We start from the raw sequence: 13,214 nt of genomic DNA, 5'->3' as shown, positions 1-13,214 counted from the left end.
ACCAGGTAAATTAACTGCAAAGCAGTTACCACTGCTTTACCTGCTTCTCGGGAGAAATGGCAGATATACAAACGTCATGTATGTGACTAAATTCTTAAGCCAATAAGGGCAAAGTTGTGTCGTCATGAAGACGGATCCAGTTTGTGCAGCCGGTTAAGAGGTGCAGCGTGATCTGTCTTGCTCTCGCGAGGTTTTTGTACGATGTGACATGGTGACATAATGCAGCGGATGATAAAAATCTAACCACAATGCATTGCGTCAGGACCAGAATGTATTGCTTTAAGCCAGCGCTGTATATGGGTACATGAAGTGGAAAGCACCCAATAACAAACATAACATTTAAAAAAAAATCTACAAACTAGTGGGAATATAAAATAAATGTGTCTGGGCAAATTGGTAAGTTAAATTAAATCGTTTTAAGCAGTGTTAAGCAGTGTGTGGTTTTAAACACGAGTAGCATGTACCGTGTTGACGGCGCATGAACGTATCTTGTCAGCACATGTAAAACTTAGATTTGCAAGCGGGATGTGAAACAGCATTTAGGTGTTTAAAACAGCAATAGAGTGCGTGTTTGTTCACGCAGTTACAATGTTTGGTTGTTATTTCTGTGGAACATCAGTGCAAACCCTTAGGGAACATGTTTTACATGTCAAACTTCACCGTAATGAACCACGATGCGTGTTCAAGTGTGGCGCTACAGATACGTTTCGTTCATATGGGGCATTTAAGGCTCATTTTTACCGTAAACATAACACAGATTCATATATTAATACTACAAATGCCCTTACGGTGTTTACGTGTAATATGTCTATGTGCCAGCGCCAATGCCGCGATGTCAGATCACTAACAGCTCACTTAAAGGAACATATAGCCGAAGGACGTGTTGTGACATGTCTGGTGACAGGATGCGACCATACGTTCACTGTAAGGTCGTCGTTTACAGCCTACATGTCCAGGAAACACAGACAATGTTCTGTGGACAGTATAAGAGATCTTTATAAGGAGACAGTTTCTCAGTTTCTTGAAACTGAACCGTTAGTTACAGGCCCTACAGAGAGATTTAGTGAGACTGATGAAGGTGAAGTCCATCTTACAGAAAATTACAGTGACCTTTTTCTTAGAAATATTTCTCTTTTCTACTTGAAATTACATGGGCAGTTTCTTCTGCCAGCATCAACTATACAAAATATTATTGAAGAGATGCTAAGCATACATGAACTAGGACAGACATATACTTTGAATAAATTAAGTGCATTCCTGAAAAGTGACTTAACTGAATTAACAGATGAGGTTATTGGTAGTATATGTGATGTTGTGAAGGAATCTGACCTTTTCACCATTAGTCATGAAGGACCAATGAGAACCAATTTTTCAAGAACTAGGGCTTTTAAAGAGATGTTTAGATACACAGAACCTGTAAAGTTGTACTTAGGAAGGGATGAAACAAGGTCACAGAGGTTTGCCTACTATGTTCCATTGAAAGACACTTTGAGACATTTACTGGAGTCAGACTTATGGCAGAATTGTGCTGCACAGGGTACATACGTACCATACACTGATGTGCTTTGTGATGTCAGTGATGGTCAGGTATATAAAAACAATGAGTTCTTTTCTCAAAACCCATCATGTCTAAAACTAATTCTATATCAAGATTCTTTTGAGGCGGTGAACCCATTAGGTTCAGCAAAAAGCAGCACAAAGTAGTAGCTGTATATTTGTCTCTGGCTAATTTACCACCTCATATAAGATCAAGTACAGACCACATGTCACTTGTAATGCTGTGTCAAGAAAAAGACTTCAAACACTTTGGCCATGACAAAAGTTTGAAGACCTGGAAGACAATGGAATAACGGTGGCAGAGGAAAAAGTTAAAGGGACTGTTTTGTGCATTGCAGGGGACAATTTGGGGTCTCATAATATCGGTGGATTTACAGAAAATGTGAGTTTTTCTGAATATTTCTGCAGGTATTGCCGGACAACCCGAACAGATTTTCAAACAGATCCAAATGCATGTGGACCTCAGCGCACTCCTGAGCACTACAAATCTGCAGTAGACATTTTACAGTCTGAGGAACAACAAAACGTTGAAGGTATAATATCTGAGTCCATTTTTAATTCATTGAATTACTTCGATGTTTGTATGCCTGGCCTGCCACCTTGTTTAGGCCATGACATTTTTGAGGGTATCCTTTCCTATGATTTAGCCCTTTACCTGAAGTACTTCATCAAGCAGAAAAAGTGGTTCACTTATTCAATTCTGAATAGACGCATTAAGAAATTTAAGTACAGTGGCTCTGATGCGTTGAGTAAGCCATGTGCAGTAAACTCCAATGGAGTAAAGCTTTCTGGTCAGGCTGTTCAGAACTGGAATTTTCTAAGACTTCTTCCTGTGATCATGTGTGACAAGGTGAAAGAGCCCACAGATGATGTTTGGCAGTTGACCCTTCAGCTAAAAGACATTGTGGAGCTGATTTGTGCACAGAAAATTTCATTGCCAGAGGTTGCATACCTTGACGTTCTTATCCAAGAATATCTTGCTTGTAGATTTTCTCTCTTTCCAGGACATAGGTTAGAGCCTAAGCATCACTACTTGCGACACTACCCTGCACTGATTTTAAAGTTTGGTCCTTTGATCAGGTTGTGGACAATGCGATTTGAAAGTAAATAAGGCACCAGGGCAACAACAGTCAGAACAGCATCCATTTCACAGCTAGTTTTAAAAATTGCTTTAACGCAGAGTGATTACAGGAAATAGGTGAACTGTTTAATATTAATTAAATTATCAAAATGTGCTAATAATAGACATATTTGTCAGTCAGACATTGTGCTTTTTAAAGAGCAGAAGGGATACATTAAATCACGATTATATTGACCTTACTGTATATATTTTAAAATTTTTCCCCTCAATGATATAAATATTTTCCCCCCTGACACATAATTAGTGTAAGCACACAAACACGTTGGCTGGTTATCCTATTCATTCAGTTCCACGGACAGTGACCTGTGTTACTGTACTGTGACATCTGGTTCCTTCATTGGCTCTGAATATATTTCTATAAATGACTAAATGGCTCTGTTGTAGAAATTTCCAGCCAGAGACTTGGTTCTTATATAACAAGAAGATTTTATTTTTACTCGGACTGAGAAGCTACAGAAAATCAGCTCTGCATGTGATCTCCCCTTTACTGCTCAAGCAGAGCACACGCAATTCAGCAAGTCCATACAAACAACTTCTCAGGACAGTTATAGGGCCTTCAGGAAGAGTCAGACTGCAGTGCCATTCAGAGATACCATTGTCTAAGACTTGCACTAAAACATTCTATGCACTTGGGCATATTTAAACAAAGTAGTATGGCACCTGTGTCAAAATCCATCCCTGCCATGTCCTGTTCACATGTCACTGGCCATCCTATTCTCTCCTCTGTCTTGTACCCCTTAGCCCATAGTGTGTTTGCCTGCTCATCGGGTCGCCATGTGGCTTAACGGGCCAAGTGGTTGGCCACCGTTCCTGACTCCCCTTTTGGTTGTGGGTTTTGAGGATATCAGAGGGTCTGTGTTTTCATGATTGTCCCCCAGGCCACCATGCAGCTCAGCCCTTGATTCCAACTACAGTTGCAATCTGTTGGTTCTCAGTCTACTAGGACTATATAACAGGATTCTCCACCCATTCTACCTTTACTCCTTCAGCCGCATACATGAGTCAGGCCTATAGGTTATTCAAATTTCGTCCTGCCAAATTTACCGTACAGGAGGTGGACACTGCAAATGAATGTGTGAATACTCCAATATCTACATCTTTACAAGTTACCTGAAGTGGTTTGGTAGATGATTGTTAGGTTGGAAGTCCTTCTTGATGTCTGTTTGCAGCTCATCCACCAGCAACTGCAGGAGTTGTCGCTCCCAGAGGGAATCCCACTCTCGGTCCGCTGGAGGGTCCATGTCATGTTTCCATCAGTCACTTGGCGTGGGGCTCACAGAATTTACCAGGCTCCTGTTTAATCTGATGCACCTTAGTCCAGTCCATGCATCTGGGGAACTTCTCTGATAATCTCTGGCAGATTCTTTGCAGCTATGCTTGATATTGGGTACTTGCCGCAACTAAGTAATGGGTTGTTGAATCAAAGTCCCCTTCCATGTCAACAATAACCCCATTTTAGGGTTTTGTTAAACAACTGGTCTAATTTGGATGCAGAGGTTCTGCATGGAAGGCCCAGTCTCTGAAGGTCTGTAGCATAGCGAGGCCTGTTCTGCCTGGAATCCGGCAGGTCACTGGCAACATCCCCCAACTCCTTCATCTATAAGGTCGGGAAACCAGAACGTTTACTCTCCCTTGTGGATAAGGACATACCAACGTTGGGGCGAGAAGTTCTGCTGCCTCCTCCTGCTGCCTGAGTCTTCAACCAAGTCCAAAACAAAAGTATACAATGTTAGGAAGGGTAATTCAATGGTATGAGACTGAAACTAGAAACTGTAAATCGGATGGAGTTAAATAGCAATACTGTGGAAGAGGCATGGGAATTTTTTAAAAGCACATTGTTGCAAGTGCAAAAGGACTTCAAATCCGTTTCCAGAAAAACTAAATCTAGGAAACTGCAACCAAGCTGGTGTCATGACCTGCTTGTACGATCCTCGTGTGTGCCACACCCCCTCATTAACCATGTGTGCTGCCCCGATTGTAACCAGCTGTTTTCTGTCAGTTTGAGTAGTCCTGTGTATTTAGTCCACGTTCAAGTCTGTTTCCCCAGTCCTGTCATTGAAATCTCTCGCTGTTGGTACCTGTTTTCATCAATAAGGTGGGATTTCTTCTTGATGTCTGTTTGTAGCCCGTCCACTAGCAGCGGCTGCTGTATTTATCATACCAAGTAGGGAACGTATATTGCTAAGTTTTTCTTAGTTCAATTACACTTGACTAAGCTAATTAAGCTGGCTATGTTATTTACATTCAGAAGGATGCCGCCATATTGGGTTATACACAGATGCCACGATAGCTCACACTCACATTCCCTCTTCATTATTTTTCTAAATACACTCCATCCTGCCTTGTCACCTGCAACAAGATCTCACTCCCTGTATCAAGTAAAGTCTTTCTAATGGTTGAGCAGATTTCTGCTTCTCTCCTAACCATGGGCATCCAAAGTAAGATGAAGCAAAATGTTAGGGAATTTGACAACACATGGTTACTCTTTTGGTAACAGTGACTTTGGTTTTATTTTGATAGATGTAAACCACATAATATGGTCTTAACCTTGTTAATCTGTCCTAAAAACAAACTTTTGTGTTACGGGAGAAAAGTGCACAGCTGCTCGGATCAACCCCAGCTAATCAGCGCATATGGGAATCTTTTCAAAATACCATGTGAGTCTTATGCAATTTACCCAAGTAATATAAGCTCTTTAGATGATTCTCAAATAATCAATTCTCATCAACTTAGTGTCAGAACACAAACTCGGTGGCAAAAAAGTGAAGCATAACAGACTAAGTTGTGAAAATGAAATCTGCATGTGATGAAAGGGCATGTGACTGTATCGCGATGATTATAATCATCAGATCAAACGGACCACGGAGTTGGCGGTATGGCCACACTGCTGGTCCCATGTCAGTAGGGTATAGCACACCCCTGGGCCCGGATACCACTAGGATGTCACTGGTGTACCACCAGTGAGACTCTGCAATGAGACTTCATTGCAGAGTCTCAAAGCACTTATGTAAGTCGCTCTGGCTAAGGGCGTCTGCCAAATCCTGTAAATGTAAATGTAATGTAAATGTACCACTGTGCCGTCAGAGTGTGGTGTGTCACTCCACAGCGTTGGCAGGATTGCTCTTCTCCCTGCGGCGCCACCATACGCACACGACGGTCATCTGTGGTACTGCAGAACTGAGATGTATCGCTGAACATGGTAGGACGCCAGTCGTCATCAGTCCATGCCTCCCAGTGACTACACCACTCCAATCGCAACAGTTTCTGTGCTATTGTGAACGGCAGCCTATGCATGGGACGGTGAACCCGTAGTCCAGCTGATGCCAGTCATCGCGACACGATGATATAGGGTGTTGTAGAGAGTCCAGTAGTTGTTTTCCAGTGAGTTTCCTGTGTGTAAAGCCAGTTTTGGGGTCAATGTGGAGCCTGGTCCAGTCATGAGCTGGGGAGACGTGACCAAGGACTCATTCACAGGCTGCACTGTTATTCTTGTGTCTTTTCATTCAAAACTCTTTCTTTTTTTATTTCCCCACAGTGTCCATCATCTTGAGCAGCACCGGCTGTCATTTAACACGAAAGATGCCTGTTCAGTTTTCCATCTGAACAAGGGCCCTCTGGACCCAGGTGTGCACTACATGAGCACTTTGTTCCTGACTCCTTATCAGTGTTTCCATTTACACTCTCAGCCAGTCTTTAATCTGCAAAGTTCCGCTTGGTGAGATTTATACAGACACGAGTAAAGAGGATCTTTTCACTTTTCCCAAATTCCCTCTGAGTCTGTATTTTCACCTCTTGAATGCTGGGATTTGTAGGCCCAGCTCTTCACCATGTATAACAACATCACCCTCAATGCTAGAGAAACCAAGGAGCTGATCCTGGACTTTCGCAAAAACAGGTGACTCCCCAAAGTCCTATCTACATCGCAGAGGATGCTGTAGAGGCTTCAACAGCTTCCAGTTCCTCGGGCACACAGCTTCTGGCGGTCAAAGGCATCGTCTTCAGGTGCTGCCTCAGAAAAGCAAGCAGCACCTTGAGAGACTCTAGCCACCCAGCACTGTCACTTTTCACCTTCCATCCATCCATCTGCATAAGCATTTCCAGATTTAGAGACAAGTTTCCTCCCCATTGCTGTTAACCAGCCAGTGACGCTGACATTTCCTCACACTGCCACTGTTACCTCATTCTGTACTGTTACTGTGTCTGTCTATGCTGGTGCCATTACTTTAATTTTATTTATATAATATTATCACTGATTATACTGTTGAGGTGCAACTACAGACAATTTTTCTTTGAATTAATCTAGCGAATATTTTCCCAAGCTGTTGATTCATCAAAACTGTTATTTTTCCTCCAGAAAATCAGATTGACCGTTTAAGTTAATATTATTTTAAGAACAACACAAACTACGTCATTGCGGGGTTTTAGATAATGGACACTATACAGATATTTTTTTCGCCCACCATTCAATAAGCAGATAAGTAACTTGTCTAAAATATTTAGATTTGTATTGTGATGCCCAAAAGTTAGTAATCTGTATAAAATCAGTGTATCTTTGTTTTTTAAATTTGGTTCTGTAAATCAATGTAGAATAAGCCCAGATTTTAACCTAAAAATTTTCCTCAAATGTTTATTCAGTGGAGATAAGTACAACCTCTACAGATAGGCCTACACCCGTTTTGGCAGTGTCTCCGGATCCCATGACAAATAATGCCTTCAGTACATCCTCCTCAACCCACACTGAAAGCAGAAGTGCTATGGGCTTTGCAAACGGTTTGCGGACATCACGTCATATACGTCCAATGATGACATTCACACCGTCTCCAGGGCGATGTTCCCTGACTCGCAGGGTCACTTGTGCTAGGGATAAAACCGCTTTTCTTGCGCGATTTGGACTCGCTCCATATATTAAAAGGGAGCTTCGTTGTCATGTTTGACGTAAGTATGAACAGGACCATCAAAAGAAAACAACTGGATGTGCATGTCAGGTATTGGGTAAATGGCGAGAATGGCTCTCGAGTGCAGTCCTGGTTCTGGGATCACAGTACATGAGCCACTCCACCGCTGAAGACTTACTGGAGAAGTTTAAGGTAAACCATTCAATAACATTTAAACTCATTAACGAACCCGTGATTTTTAAATATCCATGGTTTATCTTTCCATGTGTTTAAATGGGAGAACCATATTTATTGGTAAGCATATTTTAAAGATTTTATTGCTGCTTCATGGCTTTTCTTGCAAAAAAATAGTTCATTGAGGAAATAGAATGTTTAAGTGTTGTGTAGCAACATGTACAGCTGGTCCTGCATCACTCTGTCGGGGCTTATTCCACGAGAATGACCGCCTCACTGAACAATATCCCTTACATACGATTGTTTCATTAGCAAGTCTTCTGTACTAGTGTATGCTTATGTCCTTGCACTCCTTATGTTGCGTGAACTTAATATATGAAAACTATTTGACTGCAATATCTCAGTATAGTGCTATAAATATCTAACTGTTTTTACAATTTTTTTTCTCCGGTAATTTCAGGAGTGTACAAAGGAGCTCAATGTAAAAAATTTGCTCCCCTTGTCGGTGGATGGACCTGCAGTCATTTGGATGTTCGTAGAGCTCTTGCAAAAAGACCATGGTGAGCAACTTGCTGGGACCCAGTTGGTAATTGTAGGAAGCTGTGGCCTACATACCCTTCACAACTCATTCAAGACTGGTTTTGAAGTGTGGATGGTGGAGAAAGTTCTCAAAGCCCTACATTTTATTTTCCACTCTGCACCAGCCAGAAGAGAGGACTTCACAGCTGCAACATCATCCTCAAGATTCCTTCTACCTTTCTGTGGGCAACGGTGGCTCGAACATTTGCCAGCTGTCGAACGAGCATTGGAAGTCTGGCCCTCTGTTGTGAAATATGTGGACCTGGTGAAGTCAGAAAAGGTGAAAAACCCAGGGACATCTTCTTTTGACTGCATTTCTGAAGCCCGAATGGATCCCCTTCTTCTGGCCAAACTACATGTTTTTCATGGCCCTATCACAAGCATTTCAACCATTTCTGGCTAAATACCAGACAGGTGTTCCCATGATGCCCTTCCTTTGGAAGGACTTGGCAGAATTGATCCAGGTAAATATTCACCACCACAGTAACAACAGCAATAAATGAACATGCAAAGACGCACATGTGAACTTAACTCTAATTTTAATTTTATTTTCAGACTCTCCTTCAGCGCTTCATCAAACGAGATCCCCTGCCTCTCACTGCATATAAGCTGGTCAGACTTGATGTCAGTGATCAAAAACTCTGGCTCAGTCCAAAGGAGGTGGATATAGGAATGGCTGTAGCAGCTGTCATCAAGGTGGGACTTCTGTGAATTCACTGGTATCTTTGCATACAAATGTATCAAACAATTGTGAAGTAAAAAATATGTGAATAACATGGAGTTTGAACTGGTTTGATATGTACAGCTGAGGTAGTGTTAACCTTGGGCTGAGTGTGCAGAAACCATCTTTTTGTCAGAGACAGTCAGGAGCCAAAGGCAGTGGAAGTGACCTTGGTGTCCTTCAGATAAAAAAAAAACTGCCAGATTGTGCTCTCGAAAATCTGCAAAAAGGCCTTGGATAAATGCCCTCTGAAGTACTCGATTGTACATGAGATGACGTGCTTGGACCCAAACAAAATGCACACAAGCCAGATAACTGCCAGCAGAAAAGGAGAAATCTCATGCAGAAGTTTGCGCAGGAGAATCGGTTGGCAGGCAGGATATCTGCTGGTAAATCATAGGAATAAGAATAGGATAGTTAAGAATATTATTGTTAAATTATGCTTTTCTTTTTTCACATCTAACTGAATCAGGGACGGATTACAAACCGGACCAGCGGGGCCGCTGCCCAGGGGCCCTTGGGGTGCAGGGGGCCCGTGGGCCCCAAGCCCAAAACAATTTGCAACGCTTATCAACAATGTATTTTCGTTTGTCTATTTTAGAGGGCCTACATTCTTTGATCCTCTGCCTACAAGGGCCCCTGACCCTATAGGGAGGGTGTTTGGCTGCCAAGGGCCCTTGACTTATGGTGGTTGTGGTGGTGGTGCGGTGGTGGTGGTGGGGGGGGGCCCTCGCGAACGTTTTACCCAGGGGCCCACACAACCCATAATCCGTCCCTGAACCGTATAGTGTTAACACGTAGATTTTAGCAGTATTTAGAAGACCGTCTCTTGGTGTTTGAAAAGAAGCATCAGCTCAGTTAACATATTTTCTTTGATGAGCCTAGAGATATCTCAAGATTAAATTAAAATGATTGCACATTTATGGTATCATAGGAAAATTGGGTTATAAATCACTTTCCTATTCTACATGTAATTCTGTGTATTGACATTGTTGATCTGCATCTAATCTACTGTAATTACAGGTGATGCAATATCCCAGCAGTCTGATAATCACCTGCACAATGAGGCAAAAGGCTTGGATTTTATATCCTTCATTCCTTCAGCACCATCCAAAGTTGATGTCTTTTTCCATCAAAAAGTTAGTGGGCCTTATCCTGACCTCTGGATGTTCTGCAAGAACTTGCTGCTACTGTCCTATGGGCAAGTCGAAGTGGAACGAATAGAGGTGGAGACCTGCAACTTATCAGAGGAAACAGTTGTTGCACAGAGGCTTATATGCGACCATGTCAGAGCGTGTGGGGGAGCAACCAAAGCGCCTCTGACCAAAGGTGAAAGATGAGCGAAAAGCAAAAAAGAAAACTTGAGGAACTCAAGAGGAAGAGAGTCTCACTGGAAAGTGTATGTGAGAGTTTACAAAAGGATGCTGAGCACATGGCAGAGGAAGCAGAGAGTGCTGCTGGAACCAAAAGGGCAACATTACTTACCAAGTCCAATACTCTGAGGCGACGAGCGAAGGAGGAGAAAGAGCAGTTTGTGGTCTTAAAGGCAGATACTGAAGAGTGGGCTACTGCACTGCGACTCCTAGCACATCAAGAGTGAATCGGTGGAAACAAAAATATTTAGGTTCTTTGCATTTTTGGAGTATTTTACTTTCTGTGCTTGTTTGTACATTGTTCACAGCCACAATATTTTATAATTACAAGGTAGTTTTATGTTAGAGCTCTTGCTCCAATAAATATGTGCCTTGTAATTAACTAAATTCTAGGCTATTCAGTTTTTTTTGCCCTCGTGATGGTCGTGGACTGTGAAAAAAGCCTTCTTGTTAGGGGTACCCCTGGGGCCAGCCGGGCGTATGTCGTGGCTTCAGTGAGTACTTATGTTTGTCATGCTGCCTGTGTACTTTATAGCGGCACAACATATTTCTGCAAATTGCATGCATCAAATTGTCAGTCTCTCTTAAAAAATATGAAGTGTCACCAAAATTTTAGACAGGGGGAATCGATCTCAATGAAAAATATTCGTTTTGTTGGTAACTTTTCTAAATAATAAAGACATACTAATAATTATGTATTAATAAATCGGATGAACGATGCATCCCAAATTGTATCCGCCGCGCACTTCTTAATCAGGGCAATCGCATCGTGGACGTTTATGCAGACGCCCAAAAAGACTTACTTAAGAAAACTGTTGCATGATAATTTGTACCATTTTCAAGGGTGGGGGGCGTGCAGTAGATGCCCCCTTTTTTTGTGCTTCTGCCGTTCAAACCGAGCAGCACTGAGTTTGTCAACTGACGCCAAATCTACTGCTTAGCTGCTACAGACAGAACTATCTTCAAATCACCACTAGGGGGTGTCAATGCTGCAGCTTCGTTCTATGGTTGATCTTTTTCAAAGACAGTTTTTTTTCTCTCTCTCCACATAATCAACTTAACTGATTAGCGTTCTTTCATAGTAATGGTTTTTAATCCGTGTTAATCTTCTGAACAATGACTAGTAAAGGTTCTATGAGGTTGTCCTACTTACTATGGATTTTAAGTTTTTTATCAAGGTGTTAAAACGTACCACAGTTGCCAGTCCTGTGTTTTATGTCTAGCAATTTGTACAGTTTCTTCAGTATAAACACATGCCATCATCTGTGAGAATCTCCTCCAGAACTCTGCATTTCCTCAATATCTTTTTGTAATATTGCATCATGGCACTGCTCAGAACAACACAGATGGTGCATAACAACACAAGGGAGTACAAGACAACATGGTGCAGAAACAGTGCGATACAAAGCAGGACAAAACTGGATGATATGTGGTCAGTGGTGGATAAAGTGCAGAAACAGCTGTACAGTGCAGCTGCCGTGGAAATGACTGTTACAGGGGATGCAAAAGCTGCAGGTTTGAATTGTTTGGCGAATGAAGCTGTTCATGAATCTGCTAGTCAGTGTTTGTGGATGGTGGTCAGAGTCCTGGATTATAGACTGAACCTTGTTACTGTGGCAGTTAAAGTACAGCTGGTCAATGGAGGGCAGTTCAGTGCGAATGATGTTCTTAACAGACTTCACAATGTACTGCCTTCCTGTCATGTGGCTCCACCATACCATAGTACTACTGTTAGAACCAGGGATGTAACGATACATTCAACTCACCATTTGATACGATTCACGATTCTGAGTTCACGATACGATTTTCTCATTTTTTGCAGAATGAGCTGCAGACAAATATATTCAAAAATATTCTTATATTTATCTTTCTGAACTGTTGACACTGTTGTGAACAGTGCAACTGAATTTGAATAAAATACTGTTGAAAAAATCCCAAATCAAAATAAGTAAATAAAAAAATAAAAAATCAAATAAATAAGCTAACGTTTGCATGGCAGCTTTTTAGCGTGCTTTGCCCTTTTAATAATCTTCACTCAGCTCACGGTGGTGCCAGTGGACCTGTTTGTGTATGTTATCAGTCTTTTACAATGTTTGCATGCAGTTTATGTCTTGTCTGTGCTTTTCTCGCCGTTTCCTCGTTGTTTGTGATTACCGGAAAGCTAATATGCTGCCGGAGCCCCCGGTGAAAATGGGGAGAGCATGCGAACTCCACACAGAAAGGGCCCTGGACCGAAGCCAGGACCGAAGCCAGCACTAACCACTGTGCCGTCCTCCGTTTCAAATTCATTCGCCATCTCGCGCTTGGTCAAAACCAAAAACTGACATACGATGTTGACGTGATACGCAGTGACATCTGACGTCAAACTCACATTGTGAAATCAAATGTAATATTACACCAGTTTTTCTGTTAAAGTACTGTGAAGTACTCCTACAATAGTGATTCATTTTCCACATCAGCCGGTTTAAATCTTCATGCATTTGCACCGATTTTTAACTGATTTGTGATTCATCGTTACATGCCAGGGCCAGCAGCTCTGCATGGCTCGACCCTCATAAACATTCTCCACACATGCTGTTCAGGCAGTGGCCACAGAAATTCCCCCAGTGAACTTTATGCTTTCTGTCGGAGAGTATTCTGTGTTCTGGCCTTAAACCCTGCATACTACTTTGCAGACTTTGATCCTCTTAACAACAATTGGCATTTCTGGTGGCTGAATATCCATCCATCCGTCATCCAACTGCCTGCTTAAAAGCTGTGAATAATAGTAATAA

General features: G+C 42.0%; 1 long non-coding RNA gene across 6 annotated transcripts; it reads left to right on the top strand.

The window, feature by feature from the left end:
- Positions 1–252: 252 nt before the first annotated feature.
- Positions 253–10,827, top strand: LOC125725077 (uncharacterized). Of its 6 annotated transcripts, none has more exons than XR_007387305.1 (7): positions 253–396; positions 1,966–2,090; positions 6,234–6,322; positions 6,511–8,327; positions 8,472–8,810; positions 8,902–9,042; positions 10,091–10,827. It is a non-coding gene; the product is annotated as an uncharacterized LOC125725077 (long non-coding RNA). The 6 variants fall into 6 exon arrangements; XR_007387303.1 differs by adding an exon at positions 5,805–5,897 and having other exon boundaries at positions 6,234–8,327; XR_007387304.1 differs by having other exon boundaries at positions 1,966–5,897.
- Positions 10,828–13,214: the final 2,387 nt, after the last annotated feature.

The sequence above is a fragment of the Brienomyrus brachyistius genome, unplaced genomic scaffold (assembly GCF_023856365.1).
Source record: "Brienomyrus brachyistius isolate T26 unplaced genomic scaffold, BBRACH_0.4 scaffold60, whole genome shotgun sequence".
NCBI classification, from domain to species: Eukaryota; Metazoa; Chordata; class Actinopteri; order Osteoglossiformes; family Mormyridae; genus Brienomyrus; species Brienomyrus brachyistius.
Note: the sequence above shows the minus strand (reverse complement) of the source record. Positions and strands in the feature narration are given on the sequence as shown.